We start from the raw sequence: 25,184 nt of genomic DNA, 5'->3' as shown, positions 1-25,184 counted from the left end.
GAGGTTCCAGAGATGACTGCACAGTCCGAGGTGTCTGACATAACTGCCCAGTCCGAGGTGTCTGAGAAGACTGCCCAGTCCAAGTTGTCTGAGATGACTGCCCCACTGCCTTGGCTTTTTGGCCTGAAGAAAAACCTATTGATCTGGCGTTTGGGGACAAACCCACTTCCCTGGCCTTTGGGCTTGAGGACAAACATGCTGTCCTGGCTTTCAGACACATCTGCTGCCCTGTCTGAGGTTTCAGAGATGACTACCCAGCCTGAGGTCTAAGAGATGACTGCCCTGCCTGAGGTCTCAGAGATTACTATTTTGCTCAAGGTCTCCAAAACAACTGCCCTGCTCGAAGTCTCTGGTACTGTGTGTTATGTGCGTATTATCGCTAACCAATAACGATTGTCGAACCTCGATTTGTGTTTCCAAAGCACAAAGATTTATTCGCAGATAAAAGAATAAATATGCTCAAGCGAAGTAATAGTAAATACAGCCATTACTTATCGCAGGCGCTCTGGATCCAGTGCAGTCATTCAATCCTGAAGTCTGGGGACAAGATGTCTGCACTCTGGATCACAAGCTGCTGCTTATATACACAATCAAATACAGTAATACAATGAAGATGGTATAGCTTGCATCTATTGGTCCGGGTCTCAGGAATGTCCAAGGGGTCGTCAATCATTGGCTGGTTCATCCTAAGGAATCCAAAGGAGGGGGTCATCTCTGCAGGGGGTATGCTCTGCTCTTCCCGCCAGGATTCCTTAGTCTTAAGTAGTTCATAATTCCCTATCATTCATAACTTGCGTATGCACTCTGCGATTCCCTCGCAGAGTGAACCAAACAGTAGGATATGTAACTAGGTTCATTATGATACCACTCATGAGATTATTCCTTTAACCCGTTCCGTGTATTTCACTAATATGCATATAACTCTGATATAACATATAAATACTACTATATTTCGACATAACTGACTATGTGTTGCAACTACCATTAATGTGTACTATTTTATAAGTATGCGTGTTTGTGTGGATGTATGGTAAAAGACCAATTACTGTTGCTGCCATGTGCAGTGGATGCGTACGCCCTTTCACGCCGTAGCGTGCCCTTGTACGTCATGGCGTACCGTACGCATCTTTTCAGACAAAGACAACCAAGTTTGCTAGACTTTAATTGAAATGACTTTATCCAATTTGCTGACTTCGACATGTGGCTCTCCCCAACGTCTCCAAGTTGACTGCTGTGCCCAAGGCAACTGTATTCCCGGAGGCTCATAAGACATCTGCAAGTCCAGTTTCATAGTTCTCAGACTCTCCATCACTTTAGTTTGATGGGGACATAACACAAAATGAAGCTCTTATATAACAAAACCTTGACAAATTAAGTGCTGCACCATTTTATGCAAGTCAATGTAACTAAATATTCACAATGCTGCTGTCACGGTTCTGCAGATAAGATTCTTGATCTGCCCAGTTTAGCACTACTCCTAGCAAGGCGTGGGGTCTAACGAACGGACAGTGTTCACCAGGACCCGCCTCAAGGTGGTTTGGTCTTAGCTGCGTCCGCCCGCAGGTCGCCTACTAGGAATTTCGGGCGAGATCTCTTAGGGGAGTGAGAAGGATGAAACTAGCAGGTAGCAGGTAACGGCAGGAGAGATGCAGCACAAGCTTTGAGACAATTGAGAAACTAGGAGTGGTGGAGCGTAAGCTCTATAGATAAGCAGTACAGTGGAGTGGTAGAGCGTAAGCTCTGTAGACAAGCAGTACAGCGGAGGGGTGGAGCGTAAGCTCTGTAGACAAGCAGCACAGCGGAGTGGTGGAGCGTACGCTTTGCAGACAAGCAGTACGGTGGCGTGGTGGAGCGTAAACTCTGTAGACAAGAAGTACAGCGGATTGATGGAGCGTAAGCTCTTGTAGCCAGCGGTATAGCGGAATGAGATGGAGCGTAAGCTCTTGTAGACAATGGTACAGCGAGATGATATGGAACGCAAGCTCTTGTAGCATTCAGTATAGCGGGATGAGATGGAGCGTAAGTTCTTGTAGACAATGGTACAGCAAGATGAGATGGAGCACAAGCTCTTGTAGCCTGCGGTATAGCGGAATGAGATGGAGCGTAAGTTCTTGTAGACAGCGGTACAATGGAGTGGTGGAGCGAGAGCTCTGACGACCAATGGAGCGCACAGGAAGCAATGGAGCCAAGTCTGATACCTAGGCAGGTAACACGATCAACAGGCACTGAGCTGTTGGGGGATGTGCCTTTTAAAGTTTGGAGTCGAGATTGGTTGTCCAATAGGAAACATGCAGAGGGCATATAAGATCAAGTCCGCGCATGCGCAGACCCGAAAACAGGACGCCGACGCCCGGAGCGTGGAGGTCAGCGGGAGGCAAGTAAGTGTGTCGGACCACGGTTGTAGAAACCGAAGGTCCGCCATGTGGCAGCTGCTGACTTTCAGAAGGAGTTCTAGCATGGGCACCAACCCTCATTGAGACCAGTGACCCCATACTTTCATCAATGCCTTTGTTAAAAGATTTCCCCCAACTTTGGACATCTCTATAGTTCTGTTATGCACACTGGGACCCACATCATCTCCTGGATTAACATCCTTATTGGCAGGTTTTTCCATTCCTGATACATCCCTGTGCTTGGCCTCTTCTAGAAAGAAAACTGAAAAGAAAAAAAGTGTCATCGGCACCCCTCCAGAGTGTACTGACACCTGCCCTACTAATAATTGGTAACCTGGCTATTGCTACTGATTTATCATCCCACAAGCTACCAAAATAAAGTCCATTAGCATGCTGTGTGATTGCTATCCTTTAATAGGAGACCTTTTCCTTTAGGTCTGATACAAGCTCCTGCAACTTCTGCTGTTGTATTCTCGTTACAAAGATCACAGGTAGAAAAAATGATCAAATTGAGCCCCGGCTCATATAGTCTTATTATGTGAAAAAAACTGAAGCAAGAAACCTCATCTATGTGTTTTCAGAACTCTACTGATTAATCAAATGACTTATTATTCAGGTTATGACATAGATCAGGATATGTCCCTTAACAGTAAAGCAGGAGGCCAAGATTATGAGCCTTACAGTTCTTTACCAAAGTTTCCCAAGTCTACCATGGAAGTACTTTGTCTTGCTGCAGTCTTTGACCTGTATGAGAGATAAATAATAAGAAACAATTAGAGACTTTCTATTTTGCTTTTGGGTCTCCCTTCTGTTTGTCTTTTCTATTCTCCCAAAGGAGACGTGAGTAGGAGCAAATGTAGATGGTGGCCTTTCCATTCTGTTAGATGCTCTTTCTGAAGACCGAGGACTGAGCAAAAGGAGTCCAGATCAGAAGAGACATGAAGAGAAATTGATTTCGTTATGCATAACTTGCAGACTGAATTGAAAGCCCCTGTTAGGAACCCCTCCAGCCGGCACAATACAACCCGGAGTCTACTCTGCCAGTCAGGTGTTCACTGGAGCCCCTGATGGTGGGGACAGACTGGGCTGCAGACTGACGGAGGGTCGTGAAGTGTGTACCGGCTGGGGAGAACCCAGGCAAGTGGAGTAAAAGTCCAAGCAGAGGTCAAGGGCCGGCAGCAGGTAGAAATTCCAATAAACAAGCCAAGGTCAAGGGTCACGAGCAGACAGGGAGGTCGGTAAACAAGCCAGAGGTCAGGGTCACGAGAAACACAGGCAGGGTCCAAATCCAGGCAAGGGGTCATACACAGGGAAGCAGTCCAACAGGTTTTCACCAATACAAGGCAGAAGCAGGAGCAGATTAAGCTGACAGGTAACTGGACGCTATATACAGACTTTGGCCAATCAGGGCTTAGCCCTGAAATGCATCCCAGGTGCGCTACCAATAATAATTAGCCCGCAGGCTATCCTAGCGCATGCGCCCGGCTGCCTCACTTGCCGGGGCGCACCGCTTGCTACACTCGGCGTCCGGCCGTTGCCCTGGCAACGGTCGGGCCCGAGAAACCGGAAGTGACGCCCCGGTCATCATGGAGACGGCCGGGACGTTCACTGGCACAGGAAGTGAGTCGCGGCGGTGCCCGAGGCCGCGGCGGCTCCTGACAGCCCCATCTGTAGTTGATGTTATTCTTGCACAAGAGACTTCAGCTTTCTTTGTAATTGTAGAGTATGTCAAATAAATCTTTGAACATTTGGATCTTATGTTCATTGAAGTTGATGCCATTTAGGAGTCACATTTGTTTGAGGTTCTCCTCTTTTTGTGTAAAGTAATGTAGTCTGCAAATTACATCTCTTGGTTTGTCTGTTAGTAAGCATATTGGGCGAAGAGCTCCGTGTGCTCTATTGGGATCTTGCTCTAAGATTTCATGAAAGAATTTGGACAGCATGTCAATTAGCCCTTGTGAGGGGATATTCTCTGGTATCCTTTTATGCACAGGTTGTCCTCTCTGAGCTTATTTTGGTGGTCATCTGAGGCTTCCTTGCATTCTTCAAAGGCTGACAGTCTAGCATCAAGATGTATGAGGTCTGCTTGGAGGCTAGCCACCTCCTTGCATATTGTTTCCTGGAATTTGACATCAAGCATTCAAAATCGTGCTTAGTTGGTTGGTAGCGTTTTAAGGAGTTATATGACCTCACTGATAGCATGGTTTTCCGGCAGGATGGTGTGAGAAGTATATTTCTCAGTTTGAGAGGGTGTTTAAGGTAGTGGTGTGAGTTGGCGTAAGATGGTAGGGAATTGTTATTTGGAATGCTTGATATTTTTGAGAATTGTCATATCTCTTGGTGTTGTGGTATGTCCATTATCTTGAGAGCACTCAGAAAGTCTAAATTTAGCAGTTGGGTGTATTGCTGGCAAGGCTGGTTATCGCATGTCCGGCATTTGTATTGTTCTGTATCAAATATTTAACATTTTTGCCTGTTATTTCATAACCGTGGGAGTTTTAATAGTTAATACCTCTTAGTGCATCAAGATTTCCAATTACTTTATTCTTCTTGAAATGAAGTGTGGGAGCAAATAATTATTCACCATGACCACTAGGGGTCAGCATCATATAGTTAAAGATTTAATGTGTTGGAAATGTTAATATTATTGCAGAAATGTTTGCATTTATTTCAATCAATGGGGAGTTATACAATAGGAAGACAATCAAATAAATTTCAGTTTTTAAGAAGGCTTGCAGTTTGAAATGGGTAATATTCAGTGATACACATGTTCACAAACCCACTGTTTATTTAGCTTATTATATAAAGCTAAGTTTAGATTGGTACCTGGGAGGTAAGGACCGTTCACTGTCTCTAGGTAAATGAGACACATTGTATTGTTTTAGGGCTCTGAGGTGTTCCAGCCAATGTTTGATAGTTGGCCTTCCGTTTGGACAAAGCCATAATGAGGGCAGTGCTATGTGCTGAAGTCCAGGGTGCAAGGTCAATGCAGGGTGACATGGCACCACAGCTGCACTCTATTTGCTCCAGTCATAATTGGCTGTCTTGGTGGCACCTGTTCTTGGCTCCCAGTGGGCCCAGACAATGTTGTAATTCCTGGTGACTGTACCTTCACTCTGTGCCTTCTCTGGACAGAATAAGGTAAGTGTGGCTGGGATCGTAGTGTAATGTAGATGGTGTTAGTGTGTGGTGAGATTGTGCTATTAATTTAATGGTGGGGTGAGGGTGGGCACTATTAATTTAAGGGTGGGTATGGGGTATTCATTTGTTGGGGGCTTTTCATTATATGGTGGGGTGATTGTAGCAGTGCGGGCTATTTAATTGTGGGGTGATAGGACTATGAATTTAGTTCTGGAGTGACTTGGAGGATATTAAATGAATGTGGGGCCAAGTTGGGGGAAAAGAAGGGCTGTTATTTTAATATAATTGCTATTAATTTAACAAAAAAATTATTAAATTAATGTTGGTTTGGTTATAGGGTAGGGTGGCATAAAATGTTCACTCGTTGCTCTGCTTTCTAGGAGATGAATAGTAACCATGCGTTTTCTAAACAGGGCCCCAACATTCCAGGATTTGGCCAAACAGAAACTGAGCTTAAGACACCAGCAGCAGTGACAGGTAGTCAAAGTTGCAAGTACAGGTAGGAGAGAGCAGGACAGGTTTGGAGAATGGTCTAGTGCTTGTAAAGGGCTAGGTGCTGCTACTCTGCTGCCTGGGGCACTAAAGTGTCTATTTATGGCTCTGCTTCCAGGACTCAATTTAGATGCAGAGAACACTGAAAATATTCTCTCTCTTGCGCCTCTTTATTATGCTGGAGTCTCTGGAAAATTCATACCTGGTTCTGATAGTAGGCCTCAAGTACCCGTTGGCATGGCCAGTGCTGGGGGCTCCAGCATTCCTCGGTCCCTAGTTGACACATGCAAAGTGAAGCCTCTTTAGCAATCTACAGCACATGTATGGAAGCAGCTTCACAGTGCATGCGCCTCTCCCCCGTACACCAGTGCTTTCCAATACCTGCATTGTTATCCTGGTTTGGTGCAGGTGGGCTGGCCCAGCTCACTGTAACTTTGCTGCTCCTAACAAAAAGGTCAGGTGCTTGCTCTGCAGGGTTAACAGGGTAATAATAACTAACTGGGCACCTCTTAGAAGCAAGCAGGTGTATATTCCGCCACCTTGCTCCGGTTTTGGTGCAAAATGTTTTGGTCTGAAATTTTTCTACTGGCAGCTGCTGAGGATCCGTCTGGTATTAGTGGTATCAAATGAACTTGGCTTAAAATTGGGTATTAAAACCTTTTAAAATGTTATCTGTGAGGTGCTCAGACGATGCAACTTACAAAAAAGAAGAACTTTGCACCTTGGCAAAACCATGTTGCATTGGAGGGGGAGGTAAATTTAAAATATGGGGACAGATTTATAGTTGGGGTAGATCAACTTTAAACTGCAGTGTAAAAATAAAGCTATCAAATATTTGTGTGCTACATGAAAAAGCAGCCAGTATGTTCCTTATGTGCAATGTAATAAAATAATTTGCATTTCTTGCATTGTACAATATTGGGTATGGAACTCGCGCTCTACTCTTTAGGTAGCAAGAGCGGCTCAACTAAAAAAGGAATCCCTTCCTATGTTGATAGATTGGTGAGAGGTGAGCGCTCGATTGCTCCTTTTGGAGATTAATGGTCAGTGGTCTGGAACGCTGAAACCTAAATAATTGGACTTGTTGTATATTCAATGGTTAAAAGTTGCGACCACATACAGTATTATCTAGATAATAAAAAGTCAACATATAGATTCGGTAATAACAGATAAAATACAAGCATTTAATAAAATGACATAAACGTGTGTGCCGGCCACAGCGTGTGTAACATATAACAATTATGTTTAAAAAGATCGTGGGTAGAGGACACTAGAGCAATTGTCAATAGTGTATGACACAATCTAATGACCATCAGATGTCCAAAAGCGAGGTCCAATGTCAATAGTAGTGAAAAACCCAGAGGGAGTGTGGTAGATGGTGAGCGGGTATTTACGAGTCCTCGTACTCGATTTGCTCAAGGCCCAGACGGAACTGATTAATAAGTCTTACTTGTAAAGAAACGGTGATCCTTGGTGGAGTGTCCTGGATTGGTAGGGAGGACAGTCCTCCCTACCAATCCAGGACACTCCACCAAGGATCACCGTTTCTTTACAAGTAAGACTTATTAATCAGTTCCGTCTGGGCCTTGAGCAAATCGAGTACGAGGACTCGTAAATACCCGCTCACCATCTACCACACTCCCTCTGGGTTTTTCACTACTATTGACATTGGACCTCGCTTTTGGACATCTGATGGTCATTAGATTGTGTCATACACTATTGACAATTGCTCTAGTGTCCTCTACCCACGGTCTTTTTAAACATAATTGTTATATGTTACACACGCTGTGGCCGGCACACACGTTTATGTCATTTTATTAAATGCTTGTATTTTATCTGTTATTACCGAATCTATATGTTGACTTTTTATTATCTAGATAATACTGTATGTGGTCGCAACTTTTAACCATTGAATATACAACAAGTCCAATTATTTAGGTTTCAGCGTTCCAGACCACTGACCATTAATCTCCAAAAGGAGCAATCGAGCGCTCACCTCTCACCAATCTATTTCTTGCATTGTAACATGGTTTGTATAGGAGCAAACTTACTCCTTTGTTTTTGCTTTGCTCTCCTTAATGACTCGGGCCCTAAGAGTTTTTTGCATAGTGAAAATGGCTGTGCACAGTTCTGTAAAGTAAAAAATGCGTCTAAAAACAAAGCCCCTTCAACCCTCATTTTAATAATTGCTCTCTGCAAAATAAAATTTTGTTTTTGCACTTCTCCACAAAATTAGGCACACCAGTGCACTTACTGTATACTAAGAAAAGAACACCCTAACTACGACCACCTATTGTTAATCTGCAAGTGCAGCTGTCTTGCTCTGCATAGTCATGCACAAACACAAATTGAGACATCACAAATGAAGATGTTGAGCTGCTCCTTAACATTTTATGCTTCCTAAAAAGATCCGATATGTATGTATTTTTATCATTGAGGTTGGTCATGCCCTTCTTCCCGTTTGGAAAGGTTTATGTTACATTTTTAAACTAACATCCCCTGAGTATTATCTATTTATTTTTATGCACACATGTTCTTAATGTATTTTTCATGCTTATATAACTTCACCACCTTTCTGTAGGCTTTTTTCATTGGTCTCCTAAATACATTTTTATAGAATTTGGTAAGCTAAATATGGAGAGGTTAGTCATTAATGTTTTATTTGCAGAAAGAACGTGGTATTTGCCTGTGATGAAATGTAGTATATCTAATGACTTATTTTCTGAATTTATGTATTACACTGTGAATATTTTATGTAACCTTTCAAAGTGTATTTGGTTAACTGACCTGAATCTGACCTAGGCAAGTGTCAATGGACTTTTGAAAGTAGCCAGACCTAGAGACAGATAAACTCTCTGAGTAGTCTGTGTATGCAGAGGAGTTAGACTACCAGAATACCTTGCCTGCTTGTCTGTGCAGACACGGACCGCGCACAGTGTGCGGCTGCAGACAGAACAGACCTGCTAAGGGGGATGAGGGGCACCCGGCAGACCATACTGTTAAAAGCTTAAAAAAAAGGGAGCAGGGACTAAATGCCCCCCCCCCCAAAAAAAAATCTAGATCCGCCCTGGTATATGTATATCTATGGAAATCAGCCTAAAACTATGATCAATAACAGAGAAGTATTGCGGCTGAGGTGAGTCAGCTAGTGGCATGGTCTGTGGAAAGAGATAATTTTAAGAAAAAGCTTTTCAAATAAATGTAAGTACTGTTGCTGGATTAGGACAGGTATTTCCAAATATTTTCATCCATTTAGCTCTTCATTTAAACTCAAATTCTCAGTGCTTCAGGTTTTTTTTTATGTGTTTTTGGGGACATTTCAATTTTAAATAAAATAAAGTAAAATTGGTTATATGTCAGTGTAGAAGACTCTCCAGAATTTAGAATTTAAATGCTATATTCACCGGGGTCCTTCAGTAGACTTAAAATGTGTATAGATGAGTGATCCTGCAGTTTGGTCTGAGCGATAAGTGACAGTATTATGCTAGATCACTTCAGGATTAGGCTAAGTACACACTGGAGGTTTCTAGCCAATTATCGGGCCAATCACCTGATAAACGATCGCTCGACCACATATCATTATCATCAACATCTATAATATAAAAGCCTAGTGGCGTGTGTTAGTCTGTGTGTGTGTGTGAAAAAAAAAAACAAGCTGCAGCGCCACCTGCTGGGTGGAGTTATACACTGACCTACTAAATTCTTAGTGTGTGTGGGAAAAAAAACTCAGAAAGGGCTGAAATTTGGTATACTAAGATGTTTTTAATTTGGTAATTTAATTTGTTAATTGTTAAAAGTGTTTATAAAGATTTTAAAAAAATATATATATTTCTTGAAGGAGAAGTGACAGTTGGGAGTGGTTGGTGGTTGCCGGGGGTGACAGTGGGGAGTGGTTGGTGGTTGCCGGGGGTGACAGTTGGGAGTGGTTGGTGGTTGCCGGGGTTGACAGAGCGAGAGGAGTGTGATACTCAGGACCGCTGAGAGAGATCCCTGTGTCTGGATAGACATCTGGATAGATGTGGCGATAAAGATGAAGGATGAGGTGATGGAGAAAAATGATGAGGTGGTGACATGTGGACAAAACCACGTTAAAAAAGGGCGCTTGCGTCGGGAAGTAACGCTCTTCCCCTGAGGAGGCCTGGGCTAGGCCCAAATGCTTGACAAGAACCTTTTTAACACCTTAAGTAGCTTGATTTGACTAGAATGCATGAGTATCATGCACCGGTTAACTTGTTTATTTATATAGCTCCAGTAAATTCTGTAGCATTTACAATTGGGAAAAAAGATCAATAAAACAATACTGGGTAATATATATAGACAGAGAGGTAAGAGGGCCCTGCTCACAAGCTGACAATCTATGGGACAATAGGAGTTTGATACACAAGTGTAAGTGGTACATCATATTGCATATTGGTCCAGCTAGAAAGCAAAGGTAAAAAGTATTGAATGAGCTGTGTGATCAGTCACACAGCAATCAGTGGCGGATCCAGGGGGGGAAGCGATCGGGGCGATCGTCCCCCCTAGCAGGGGCTTGCTGCCGGCGGCTGCACACTGTGCAAGTCCGTTCAGCAGTGACAGTGTGCTGCCCGGCTGCTCTGATTGTGTTTTAAACACAATCAGAGCAGCGGGGCAGCACACTGTCACTGCCGAGCGGACCTGCACATACTGTGCAGCCGCTGGCAGCCTTAGAAATTAGAAAGGGGGCGGGGCCTAAATCGCCCCCCCTAAAATCGCCCGGGGTAGGACAAATGTCTGGGTCCGCCCCTGACAGCAATGTTGGTCAGATGATTGTTGTCTTGTGCTAGCTGTGTAGAGGATGGTAAGAGGGTAACCTAGGGAGATTAAGAGGGTGGCTGAGGAATATCGCAAGCTTGTCTGAAGAGGTGGGTTTTCAGAGAACGTTTGAAGACTAGAGGAAAGTCTTATTGTGCAAGGGAGTGAATTCCACAAAGTGGGTGCAGCCTGAAAAAAGTTCCGTAACTGGGAATGGGAGGATGTGATGAGAGTGAAAGAGAGAGATGCAGAACGGAGGTGTCGAATTGGGAGATATTTTGAGACAAGTGAGGAGATGTATGTCGGTGCAATTGTGTTGATGACCTTGTATGTTAATAGAAGAATTTTATATTGGATTCGTTGAAAAACAGGCAACCAATGTAGAGACTGACAGAGTGGCTCAGGAGAGGAAGAATAATTTGCAAGGAAAAGCAATCTAGCTGCTGCAAGCAGAATAGATTGTAGGGGTTTGAGTCTGATTTTGGGAAGACCAGTAAGGAGAGAATTGCAATAGTCAATGCGGGAGATGATGAGTGCATGAATTAAAGTTTTTGCAGTGTCTTGTGTGAGATATGGGCGTATTCTGGAAATGTTTTTTAGATATATGTAACATGATTTAGATATAGAGTCAATGTGTGGAACAAAGGATAGTTGTGAGTCAAGGATTGCACCTAGGTAGCGAGCTTGCGGGGTGGGATTTATGGTCATGTTATCAACAGAAATAGAAATGTCAGGCAGGAAACTTCTGTTTTTGGGTGGGAATATTATTAACTCTGTTTTTGAAAGATTGAGTTTGAGTTGGCGAGAAGACATCCAAGATGAAATGGCAGAAAGACAGTCAGTAATGCAAGACAACACAGATGGTGAAAGATCAGGAGAGGATAGATAATTTTGTGTATCATCCGCATAGAGATGATACTGATACTAGTTTTCCAAGAGAAGTAGTGTAGATAGAGAATTGCAGAGGACCTAGGACTGAGCTTTGTGATTCCTCAACTGATAAAGGAAGTGGAGCGGAGGTTTATCCAGAGAAATTAACACTGAAAGAGCTATTAGATAGGTAGGATGAGAACCAGGATAGGACAGTGCCTTCCAGACCTAGGGATTGTAGCATTTGTATGAGGTAAGAGTGGTCATTAGTGTCAAATGCAGCAGAAAGATCCAAGAGAATTAGAAGAGAGTAATCATCATTAGATTTTGCTGTGATCAAATCATTGACAACCTTGGCTGCGCAGTCTCTGTGGAGTGTTGAGAGCAAAAGCCCGAATGAAGAGAATCCAGAAGGTTGTTTGCTGTAAGAAAATGTGTGAGGAAAGTGTAGGCAATTCTGTCAAGAAGCTTGGAGGGGCATGGGAGCTGAGAGATGGGGTGGTAATTTGAGAGAGAGAATTTGGGTCAGAGTTTTGTTTTTTTCAGAATTGAAGTAAACATTGTATGCTTGAATTCACATATAAATGATACTGAATGGAAAAATGCCAGTAGAGAGAGAGATTACAGATTTTAGTTAGAGGTGGAATGAGCACAGGAGTCAGGGACCTACCAATTTGTAAGGGTATGGAATCAAGAGGACAGGAGGTAGAGTAGGAAGATGAGAAGAGAGTAGAATCTTCCTCTTCAATTGTGGGATCAAATGAAGAGAGGGTGTCAGAGGGTGCTACAAAGGAATTGAGCTGATTGCTTGTCGAGGGAGATGATACCATTTCAAGTCAGATCTTATCAATCTTGTACTTGAAATAGGAAGCAAGATCCTGGGCACTGATGGTAGTTGGAGGGCTTGAGGTTGGAGGGTTTAGAAGACATTTAAATGTGTTAAAAAGGCGTTTTGGGTTAGAAGCCTGAGCATAGATAAGAGATTGGAAGTATGCTTGTTTAGCAGTGCCCAGAGCACTTAGCCTGCAGGGTCCACACTTTTTCACTTTAAATTAACATTGATGTCAGTCACACCGACGTGAAACTGAAGTGCTGAAGTCCTGTGTGTTCGGAATCCCTGGCTGTCAGCATGGCGGTTCCCTCAGAATGTTTCAAATTCGGTGTTCAGGTAAGTCTGTTTAGATTGCATTCCTATTTTTCACAAATCGGTTTACTTTTGTAGGACTCAAGGCTGTCGGATTTGTCAGCATCGTGAATACGTACCCAACCCCTATATACTGTGTAATTGCACCTAATTTGATGCAACGTGCATGGAGTTTGCACAGGGAAATATTTATGTCTGCCTGTGTGCAAAATATTGCATGTTCTTTTGAAAGAAGTTGGGCTGATCTGGACTTTGTTTACTAACTGTGGGATAAGCTCAATCACGCTTGTCTTCATGGACAAGATATTTAAATAAGATTCATAGGGTGGTAAGGGCTCAATTACCATGACGTCTTGGTTCTGCAGGCAGCATACAACTTATTTCTCCCTTGCTAAAGGATGTTTTTCTCTGTCCTTTGAGGTAGCTGAAACCAGGGCACAGCTTATATCTGCGGGGTTGTGCATTTGATCATTTTTCACTCTTCCATGTTACATGGAAGAGTGCATTTCTAAGTGGTGAGGGAGGGGGCTATTTATTTAATAAGTGTAAGTAGCTCTTCATGTATTGGTGGGCTTATTCATTTAATAGAGGGTTGCTTGTGTATTGGGGGGTATTTAATGGTGGGGTCATGGTGGTGCCTATTAATTTAAGGTGAGGTGATTGGACGATTCTTTTAATGTTGGTGTGGTTTGTGACTAGCCCAGTCTGTCATTGACTAGTGCTGGTTGCAGCTTTTGCAGGGGTCCCCACACTGTTCATCATCCTGCATTAGCAGGAACCAGCCCAAACTGAGTGCTCGTGCTTAGTTCACTTTTGGGGCAGAGGACTACGACGTTTTATTTTAGTTTTTATATATAGTCTACATTAATACGTCAGTGTGAAGCAGCTGCATCATGATATACACTCTATGTTGCAACATAACCAAGAGTTCAATTTTTGCACACCTGCATTAATGTGTAGGTTTGGGCCATAAATTGCACTCAACTCTACATAATCCCTGTAGTGTCTGTCATGCGTGAGTACTGACACTGGGGTAGTACTAGCAGGACTCTACTGCATACCTCCCAATATTTAGAATCACAAAATCGACATTTCCCCATTCTACCCAAACATGGGCAAATTTTGCTTCCCACTTATTGTTAGGCCACGCCCTTTTACGGCATGTGAATTGTGATGTCCTGCCAAAAAAAGGACAGTCCTTAGAGATTCTGGTCCATGTTGACCTGATAGCATCACTGCAGATTTGTCGGCTGCACATTCAGTAATGAAGTGAACATTACGTTCCACCTCATCTCAAGGAGCTCTATTGGACTGAGATCTGGTGACTGTGGAGGATATTGGAGTACACTGAACACATTTTCATGTGAGTGGAATCAGTTTCAGATTACATGTGCTTTGCGACATGACGTGTTATCCTTCTGAAAGTAGCTATTTGAAGATGGGTAAATTGTAAGGGTGTGCACCGGGCACTTTTAGTGTTTTGGGTTTTGGGTTCTGATTAGCTTGAGGTTTTGGGTTCTGATTTGTTTTGCCAAAACACCTGACGAAAGGTTTTGGTTCTGATTTAGGGTTTTGGGTTCTGATTTATTTTTAAAAAAGCATAAAAAGGGTTAAAATCAAGTTTTTTGTTTATTTTTCACTCCTACGCTATTATTAACCTCAATAACATTCAATAACAATCATTTCCACTAATTTCCAGTCTATTCGGAACACCTCACACCTCACAATATTGATTTTAGGTACAATATTTGATTTTTTGGTACAGCAGCAACAGTGAACGTATTTTGAAATAGCAGTACCTATTTTTTGGTACAGCAGCAACAGTAAATGTAGTTTGAAATTGCAGTACCTATTTTTGGGTACAGCAGCAACAGTGAATGTAGTTTAATATCTGATACGCATCTATGTGGACTGCGTAGTGGAGTGGCCCCGGTACCCAATTTGGTACCGGGGCCACAATATAAAACCCTCAACTGCTCTGAATTCCACTGCACAGCTATCTGGACTGTGTAGTGGAGTGGCCCCGGTACCCAATTTGGTACCGGGGCCACAATACCTCCTCCAACCATGGTACAGACCATTCATCATTGAGATCCCATCAAGTATGTTAAAGACAGACAGGGTTGAAGTGTTATTTGTTGACTTTGGAAACAAAAAAACTGTCCCTGTTGCAAATCTTCGTGCAATGAAGAGTGACTTTTTCATTTAAAGGCTCAAGCTTTCAAGTGTAGTGTTTATAAGTTATATTATACTTTTGGTTTAATTTGTTTTAATTTTGTTTTACTTTGTGCTCATGGCAAACGACTGTTGAACGGTCACATAATGCCAAAAAAAGAGTTGCAAGATGGAATTGTCCTTGGGCCCTCCCACCCACCCTTATGTTGTTGAAATAGGACATGCACACTTTAACAAACCAATCATTTCAGTGACAGGGCCTCCCAAACAACTGTGGCTGAAATTATTGGTTTGTTTGGGCCCCCACACCAAATAAGCTATTCATCTCTCCCTGTACAAACTAAACAGGCTCTACTGAGGCAAGATGTCGTCCTCATCATCATCCTCTGATTCCTCTCCCCCTTCAGTGTGTACTTCCTCATCCTCACACATTATCAATTCGTCCCTGCTGGACTCCACAACCACAGGTCCCTCTGTACTATCTGGAGGGCAGTGCTGTACTTGATTGAGGAATTGATAATTCATTTTAATGAACATAATTTTTTCAACGTTCTGCGGAAGCAACCTCCTTCGCCGCTCACTGACCAGGTTCCCCGCTGCACTAAAAACTCTTTCCGAGTACACACTGGAGGGGGGACAACTCAGGTAAAATAGAGCCAGTTTGTACAGGGGCTTCCAAACTGCCTTTTTTTCCTGCCAGTAACAATATGGACTGTCTGACATGTCTATTTGGATGGTGTCAGAAAAATAATCCTCCACCATTTTTTCTATTGTGACAGCATCCAATGCAGCGACACTAGACATGTCTGCAATGGTTGGCAGGTCCTTCAGTCCGGACCAGATGTTGTCTGCATCCCCGCTAGCGGGTCTTTTAGGAAAACTGAGTTTTTTCCTCGCAGTCACAGGTGTGGAAGAATATGAAGGTGGAGCTGTTGGCACGTCACGGTCCTCTTCAGAGGACAATTTCCTGACCAGCAGGTCTTTGCACCTCTGTAGACTTGTGTTCGCCGGAAACAGAGACACAACATACGCTTTAAACCGAGGATCGAGCACGGTGGCCAGAATGTATTCCTCTGACTTTAAAAGAGTGACCACCCTCGGATCCTGGCAAAGCGTACGAAGGGCTTCATCCACAAGAGCTACATGCTTGATGGAATCACAATGGTTTACCAGCTCCTCCCTCACTTTCTCCAGCTGCTTCTGCAACAGCTTGATCAGGGGAATCACCTGACTCAAGCTGGCAGTGTCGGAACTGACTTCTCGTGTGGCAAGTTCAAACGGCTGCAGAACCTTGCACAACACGGAAATCAGTCTCCAATGCGCTTGACTCAGGCGCATCCCCACTCCTTTTCCTATGTCGTAGGTGGCTGTGTAGGCTTGAATGGCCTTTTGCTGCTCCTCCATCCTCTGCAGCATATAGAGGGTGGAGTTCCAGCGCGTCACAACCTCTTGTTTGAGGTGATGGCAGGGCAGGTTCAGACTTTTTTGATGTTGCTCGAGTCTGCGGTAGGCACTGGCAGAATGCCAAAAGTGTCCAGCAATTTTGCGGGCCACCGCAAGCATCTCCTGCACACCCCTGTCACTCTTGAGGTAATGCTGCACCACCAAATTAACGGTGTGGGCAAAACATGGGACGTGCTGGAAATTGCCCATATGTAATGCCCGCACAATGTTACTGGCGTTGTCTGACACCACAAATCCCCTGGAGAGTCTAAGTGGGGTAAGCCACTCCGAGATTATTTCCCTCAGTTTTTCTAAGAGGTTGTCAGTGTTGTGCCTCTTACTAAAACCAGTGATACACAACGTTGCCTGCCTTGGCACGAGCAGCCGTTGTGGAGATGCTGCTACTGATGCAGCTGCTGCTGTTGCTGCGGAAGGCGATGCATCTACCCAGTGGGCTGTCACAGTCATATAGTCCTTAGTTTGCCCTGAACCACTTGTCCACATGTCCGTGGTTAAGTGGACAGTGGGTACAACCGCATTTTTCAGAGCACTGAGGACACTTGTTCTTCTCTGTACATCTTTGGTATCGCCTGCCTAGTGAAGTGGAATCTCAACGGGATTTGGTACCCGGGACACAATACCTCCATCAACCGTCTAAATCCCACTCCACTGATGGCGGACACCGGACGCACATCTAACACCAACATTGCTGTTATTGACGCAGTTATCTGCTTTGCCATAGGATGACTAGTGTCGTACTTGGTGCTCATGGCAAATGACTGTTGGACGGTCAGTTGTTTGGTGAAAGACGTAGCGGTCTTACGACTTCCCCTCTGGGAAGATGACCGACTACCAGCAGCAACAGCAGCAGTGGCAGTAGTAGGCGTACCGCTGCAGGATTCCTCGGATGAATCCCGTATTGAAGAGGACTCAGTCTGGCTGGTGACATGGCCTGCAGGACTAAATCTGATGGAGATCGTGGAGGAAGTTGACGAGGAGGGTGTTGGTGGTGTGTATCCAACAGGACCAAGGGATTTAGGTGTCCCTGGACTGATGACGGTCCTAGCCCCAGTTCCTGAACTAATCACTGAACTATGAAGGTTATTCAGGTGACGTATAAGGGAGGATGTCCCTAGGTGGCCAAGATCCTTACCCCTGCTTATTTGAGCTTTACATAAGCTACATATGGCCATACATTTGTTATCCGGATTGGGGTAAAAATAACTCCAGACAGAAGAGGTGCATTTCTTGGTCTTCTGACCAGGCATGACGATGGGCTTTTTCATCCCATGGACATCCACTTTTTTCCCCCCTGGTGCCTCATTTAAAATAACCACATCAGCATCCTCCTCATCAAGTTCCTCCACAACGCCAGCTACATCAATAGCCTCCTTGACACCTTGATTATCCAAATTTGGATCTACACTGTGGGTCATCCTTCCAGCATATGCAGAGGGTGTGCTGCAAATGGTGGATGGAGTCACCTCTTCCCGTACAGTGATGGGAAGGTCAGGCTTCGCAACCACCAACACCCTTGGACTCGCCTTGGGGATTTGTGATGTCATCTGTTTAGAAGGCAGAGTTGTTTGCTGTTTTGTTGCTGACAGCATAACTCTTTTAAATTTTTTTGGAGGGGGGGGGGAGGAGGGCTTAGATCCTTGGGTGAAGCTGAACCATTAGTCCTGAACACGGGCCAGGGCCTAAGCCGTTCCTTGCCACTCCGTGTCGTAAAGGGCATATTGGCAAGTTTACGTTTCTCCTTAGATGTTTCCAATTTTCTTTTTTTACTAATTGTAGTGAACTTTTGCTTTTTGGATTTTACATGCCCTCTACTAGGAGATTGGGCATCGGCCTTGGCAGACGACGTTGATGGCATTTCATCGTCTATGTCATGACTAGTGGCAGCAGCTTCAGCATTAGGAGAAAGTGGGTCTTGGTCTTTCCCTACTTTATCCCCCAAATTTTGGTACTCCATTATATGCAGCACACGTTGTATTACAGTACTATTTTTTAAATACTGCAAGAACAGTGAACAATTTTTAATAGATTGCAGTATTAATGTTAATGGACTGCAATACATTTTTTTTGACTTTTTAGAATATTTTTTAATATTTTTTTAAAAGGATTTTTGTCGAATTATAATTTTTTGGGAAGATTTTTTAATACTTTTAAAATAAAGATGCACTTAGCAAAACAAAGCACAGGACAAAAACACCACTGGACTCAGCAAGGACAGAGCACTGGACTGATGCACCACTGGACTCAGCAAGGACAGAGCACTGGACTGATGCACCACTGGACTCAGCAAGGACAGAGCACTGGACTGATGCACCACTGGACTCAGCAAGGACAGAGCACTGGACTGATGCACCACTGGACTCAGCAAGGACAGAGCATTGGACTGATGCACCACTGGAGTCAGCAAGGACAGAGCACTGGACTGATGCACCACTGGACTCAGCAAGGACTTTTTTTCATTTTTTTTTTTATATTATTTTAAAAGGATTTTTGTAGAATTTTTTTTTTTTTTTTCTTTTTATGGAATAATTTTTAATACTTTTGAAATAAATATGCACTTAGCAGAACAAAGCACAGGACAAAACGCACCGCTGGACTCAGCAAGGACAGAGCACTGGACTGATGCACCACTGGACTCAGCAAGGACAGAGCACTGGACTGATGCACCACTGGACTCAGCAAGGACAGAGCACTGGACTGATGCACCACTGGACTCAGCAGGACAGAGCACTGGCAAAAGCACCACTGGACTCAGCAGGACAGAGCACAGCACAGCACAAGAAATAGCAGGACGGAGGACCACCTAACACACCCTCCCTCTTCCTTGATCAATGCCCGAGTGAAGATGACGGCGGCAAGCGGGGAATTTAAAGGTTCCGAGTATCGCGAGATCCGACAGCGGGATTATGAACTCAGAGCCTCGTTTTAAGTTTCGAAATCGGCGGGAATACCCGGACAGTGCTCGGATCTGACTCGGATCCGCGCTGTTCGGGGGGGCTCGGATTCCAGGAATCCGAGTCTGCTCATCCTTAGTAAATTGGGAACATAAAGGGCTGCACATGGTCAGCAACAATAATCATGTAGGCTGTGAGTTTTAAACGATGCTCATTTGGTGTTAAAGAGCTTGCAAATAAAATATTCCCAGCACCATTACACCACCACCAGCCTGCACTGTTGACATAAGGCAGGGTAGATCCATGGATTTAGTTGTTTACGCCGAATCTTAACCCTACCATGTAGATGTTGCACCACAAATCAAGATTCGGTAGACCAGGCAACATTTTTCCAATAGCTGTCCAGTAGTGGTGGCTTGTGCCCACTTTAGCCTCAGTTTCCTGTTCTTAGTTGATAGGAGTGGGAACCTATGTGGACTTCAAGGTTTGACGTGCAGTGTGTATAGAGATGCCCTTCAGCATACCACTGTTGTAATGCGTGGTTATTTGAGTTACTGTCCTTTTCAGCTTGATCCTATCTGGCCATTTTCCTCTCACCATTCTCATTCATGAGGCATTTTCCCCCACTGAACTGTTACTCACTTCATGGTTTTTATTTTGTACATCATTCTCTGTAAACTGTATAAACTGTTGCACGTGAAAATCCCAGGAGATCATCAGTTTTTGAGATACTCAAGCCACCCCGTCTGGCAAAATCATTCCACTGTCAAAGTCACTTAGATCACATTTATTACCCATTCAGGTGTTTGGTCTGAACAACTGAACCTCTTGACCAAGTCTGCATGCTTGTATGCATTGAGTTGCTGCCACATGATTGGCTGATTAGATATTTGCATTACTGAACAGGGGTAACTAAATAAAGAGGCCGCTGAGTATATATAGACACACTACCACTGTCCTGCAGAAAGAAACTGGTGCTTGTGCAGTGATAAAAATGGCATAGCTACTGTTTCAATTTAAGTTATAATCCTTAATCTGAGTTTGTTGAGGTATTGCTTGCTTCATATACTTAACACTTGATATGTACAATTAATTGTGTAGAAGAAACGGGATAACTTAAACGTAAATTAAAGCAAACCTGATGCACCTCCTGAGAAGAGGTCCTGCAAGCCTGCTTAGGGTTATACTAGCCAAAGAAGTACAATTTTAAACCCACAAAGTAAATAAGTGCTTGTCCCCAGGTGATTTGGATTGTAGTTTATGAATGTGTAATACGTTTTTGAAGTAACTAACCCAGCTATCAATTTGTATAAGTCATTAGTCAATACTTGTTAAATCCACGCATCAAAGTGATTAGTGATTAGTGATGAAATAAGGGCATACCTCCCAACTGTACCAATTTAGGCAAAACAGTTCTGAATTGTAGTGAATGTCCCACTTAAAAGGGCTTTTGACCCAATTTGGGGACAGTTCAAGGTATGTTTCTCTAAGTACAAAAGAGTGCTGGAAATTACCGTGAGATGTGGCATGCCCCTAATGTGACTGGGCCAAGCTCCATGTAGCATGATCCCACTCCATTCTCATGGCAGTGCACACTCTCTTGGCCTGTCATTAGGGAACTGTGCATATCGACTGCAAAATCACTCTGCGCATGCTTAGAACTTGACAATATGCAACAGAATGCAGCCCCGTACAAGTCATCTTCAAGCACAAATGACACTTGCTACAGCCTACTATTTTGGGTAAGGAACGAGGAGGGGAAGGGGGCGGATGCACGTTGTCAATAGTACAGTAAGGGCGTTCCCGTGCAGCCATGTCCAAGTCAAACTCAGATGCACGCAGTAGTACCCTGGTGGCTAAGTATGCAATGTCTGTTGTATACAGTAGACATTAAGAACACCCTAATAAATGTTTTTCAAGAAAAATAAAAACAAAATTTAACCCCCCCCCCCCCAAAAAAAACATGTATAATAATAAATAACTATGATATTGACAGGTAAGTAAAAAAAAAAATTTCTGTACTTTCTTTTGAGATTTGATATTCCTCATAGTTATTGTACATATACTACAGTGTGGTCTAGTAGAGCAGCGTAAACCTACACCCGTAGTTATCACCACACATGTCTTGAGATCCGTTCCTTATTGACTTCATGAGTATGCAGCCGAGTTACGTGCAGTTTAAACCAGACGCACAGTCCACTCAGTATGCGTGCCTTAATGACTCAGGCCCTCTGGCTTGAGCCATGATTCACAAATGTTGGACAGTATGAATCCCATATTGATATATGGGGTTGTGGGTGGGAGTGATTGAATAAATAATTTGGGCTACCAGTTGTATTTTCTTCAATAACTGGATACAGATTTCTATGCCCTGAGGAAATGAATGTTCCTGTGGTGGGATGAGGGGAGCTGGGCTTATAATGTTCATCAGGTGGTAAGTTTAACAAATGTTAATTTATATAAAAAAGGATGGCTGCAAATTTTTATATTGCAGGGGGTGCCACATTCCCCAGCCCTGCCTAAAATCATGAGCAATGAAGGTGTAAAGGGATAGAGAGAGAGAAAAAAAGCATGCCCATCTCATACATATTCTCTCTCCCAACCCATCTTCTCCATTATCTCTCTCCCCCTCACTCACTGCATTTCTAACCTTGCCGCCTAGCCTCTTCCAAATTTTTTTTTCTCGCTCTCCCATCTCTTTCCTACCCGTTTCTTCTCCACTGCCTCCCTTCAGGCTTACCGCCCCATCCCCATTCTTCATGCTTCTCCTGCCCGGCTGCAAGGAGATTGACAGACAGTTGGGAGTCTGGGAGATCCCCCACTATTTCGGGAGTCTCCTGGACAATCCGGGACAGTTGGAAAGTATGACACTATTGGCATGCACCAATAATACGAAGCGGAATAATTTGAGAATACTAATAAAAAATAGGTATATAGACCAAGTACTTTGTATTAATAGGAGGATCCTCAAATTGCTAGACCCACTACTTTCAGATAGACCTGTTTTAATTTACTCTAAGGCCAGAAACCTCAAGAACAAACTGGTCCCTTCTCTACTGGGCCGTGTTAGAGGTTGCAAAATGGCAACTGATGTATTTGTCAACACATGTAGTATGTATAAATATGGTTTACAATAAGTTAGATAATTTTCTCAATTTAGTAATCACAAAATATTAACATTAATGGTAATATCATTTGTCAATCTAGATATATTGTTTACATCTCAACCTGCCATAACCTTCAGTATGCGGGCCATACAATTAGGCATGAACACCAGTGATTCATGCCCACTCAAAAATGCCTCCCACTATATTTACCATCACATTTCCAAATGCCGTGTTGCAAATCATATTCATTTAAGGTTTAATAACAGAGAAATGATTGCACAGGATGATAAAGGTGGGAATAGTTTACCCCTATTACAAAAACATGAAAGCTTTTGGGTTTTCTCTCTAATTTAATTAGATGTGGTTATAATACTAGGTTAGATTTTAATGGATAATCACAATCCTGCTGATTCACATTGAGGTTTTTTTTGTGTAATATTATATTTGTATTACATACTGTCGAAGTCAGCAAATTGGATAAAGTCATTTCAATTAAAATCGCGCAAACTTGGTTGTCTTTGTCTGAAAAGATGCGTACGGTACGCTACGACGTACAAGGGCACGCTACGGCGTAAAAGGGCGTACGCAGCTGCAACACGTAGCAACAACAGTATTTAGTCTTTTACATACATTCGCACAAACACGCATACTTGTAAAATAGTACACATTAATGGTAGTTGCAACACATAGTCATTTATGTCGAAATATAGTAGAATTTAAGTGTAATATCATAAGTTATATGCATATCAGTAAAACATATGGTACAGGTTGAAGGAAGCATATCATGTGTGGTATCATAACAATCCCCTTAACATTTGCTACTGTTCTGTTCACTCTGCGAAGGAATTGCAGAGTGCATACACAAGTTATGAATGATAAGGAATTATGGACTATTAAGACTAAGGAATCTTGGCGGGAAGATCGGAGCCAACCCCCTGGAGAGATGACCCCCTCCTTTGGATTCTTTAGTTTGAACTAGCCAATGAAGGACAACTCCCTGGACCCTCCTGATGCCTGGACCAATAGAAGCAAGCCACACCTTTGCATTGTTTTACTGTATCTCTGTTTGCATATAAGCAGCAGCTCCTCATCTAGTGTTCAGACATCTTGTCCCCAGACTTCAGGATTGAATGACTGTACACTGGATCCAGAGCGCCTGCGATAAGTAACGGCTGTACTTATTATCACTTCGCTTGAATATATTATACTACTTTTTGCAAATAAATCTTTGTGCGTTGGAAACACAAATCAAGGTTCGACAATCATTATTGGTTAGCGACAATACGCACATAACAATACTTTAGTGGTAAATGGATTGCATGTTACATACAATTGAGGCCATGTATTATTATGATATTACAATAGCTTTTCTGCATGTTTAATATATATTTTTTTTAAGTAAAATTTTATTGAGTTTTCATATGACATGGGAATAGGGAAGGGGGGACAGAACAAAAGAAAGGGGAATCGGAAGGGAGGGAAGATTGCAACCTCCAAGCATTAATGAACAATATACAGTTATATAAGAGCAATTTAATCGAGTCAAAGAATTAAATAAGCATCAACATCCAAGTATGTAGGGTAGTGAGAATTTGTTGCACAAGAGAGGAGAAGGGTTAGATAAAAAGAGGGGGAGGGGTGGTTCAGAGGGAAGGCATACAGGGGAGTGTTAAAAGAGGTAAGTAGTGGGGAGAGTTAGAGGAAAAAAAGAAGGGAATGAGATAGTGATAACAGGAGAATCTGAGCTCTCAAAACACAGAACAATTAAGAAGGGGGAGAGATGAGAATGAGAGATGAGGCAAAATACGCAATCCAAGCTTGCTAAACCGACAAAAATTAGTTGGGGCATTCATGGATTATGCTGGTAATATGTTCCAATTTATGTATCTGCAAAACATTTTTGATGAAAGTGGTACTGGATGGGGGGTCAGGCTTTTTTCAATTCTGGGCGATCAGGCATGTAGCTGCTGTGAGGATATGGCCAGGAAGTTTTCTGGTCAATTTATGGGTGTCAGGTGGAAGCCGGGCCAGGAGATAGTAGGACATATTCAACAACATTTGGAGCTGAGTAATCTTATTATGAGATCTGCCACCACGCACCAGAAGGGTTTGATTTTAGGGCAGCTCCACCAAACATAAGACAGTTATGCCAACAAAGGTCTGAGCATGAGGGATAATTTGTCTTGAGTCTAGAAGGGACCAGATACCAACAGAACAGGAGCTTATAGAAATTTTCCTTATTTCGGGTACAAATTGAGGTTTTGCCAACCACTTCCAGGATATGAGACCATTCCGCCAGGTCCAGCGACTCACCCATGTCCACTTTCCAGCAAAGTTCGCTGGGTTCTTTAGTAGGTAAGTCGTGTTGTAATAATAACAAATTTTGGAAGAGCATCTGTGAAAGCAAAATGTTTAAAGAGGGGAGGGGCAGTATGGGGTACGATGGTCAATCAGTTTATTAAATAGATGTCTTATTAAGAGATATTGGTAGAAAGAGGTGGGGGTAGGTGCAAATAATTGTGAAGCTCAGACAACTATGGGAAATTTCCCAGGAGGACTATATCCAATCAGAGGAAGTCCTTGGGTGTAGACTTGGGGGGGGGGGGGGGGGGGGGGAGTGGGGGGGAGACCGGATTGTGCCATAGGAGTCATTTTTTTCAGATTATCTGTGAGCTGGAATTGACGGATACAGTATTTCCCGATAGAAAGGGAGATCTGAATTGTGGGGGACAAT

The sequence above is a fragment of the Mixophyes fleayi genome, chromosome 8 (assembly GCF_038048845.1).
Source record: "Mixophyes fleayi isolate aMixFle1 chromosome 8, aMixFle1.hap1, whole genome shotgun sequence".
Classification (NCBI taxonomy): Eukaryota; Metazoa; Chordata; class Amphibia; order Anura; family Limnodynastidae; genus Mixophyes; species Mixophyes fleayi.
Note: the sequence above shows the minus strand (reverse complement) of the source record.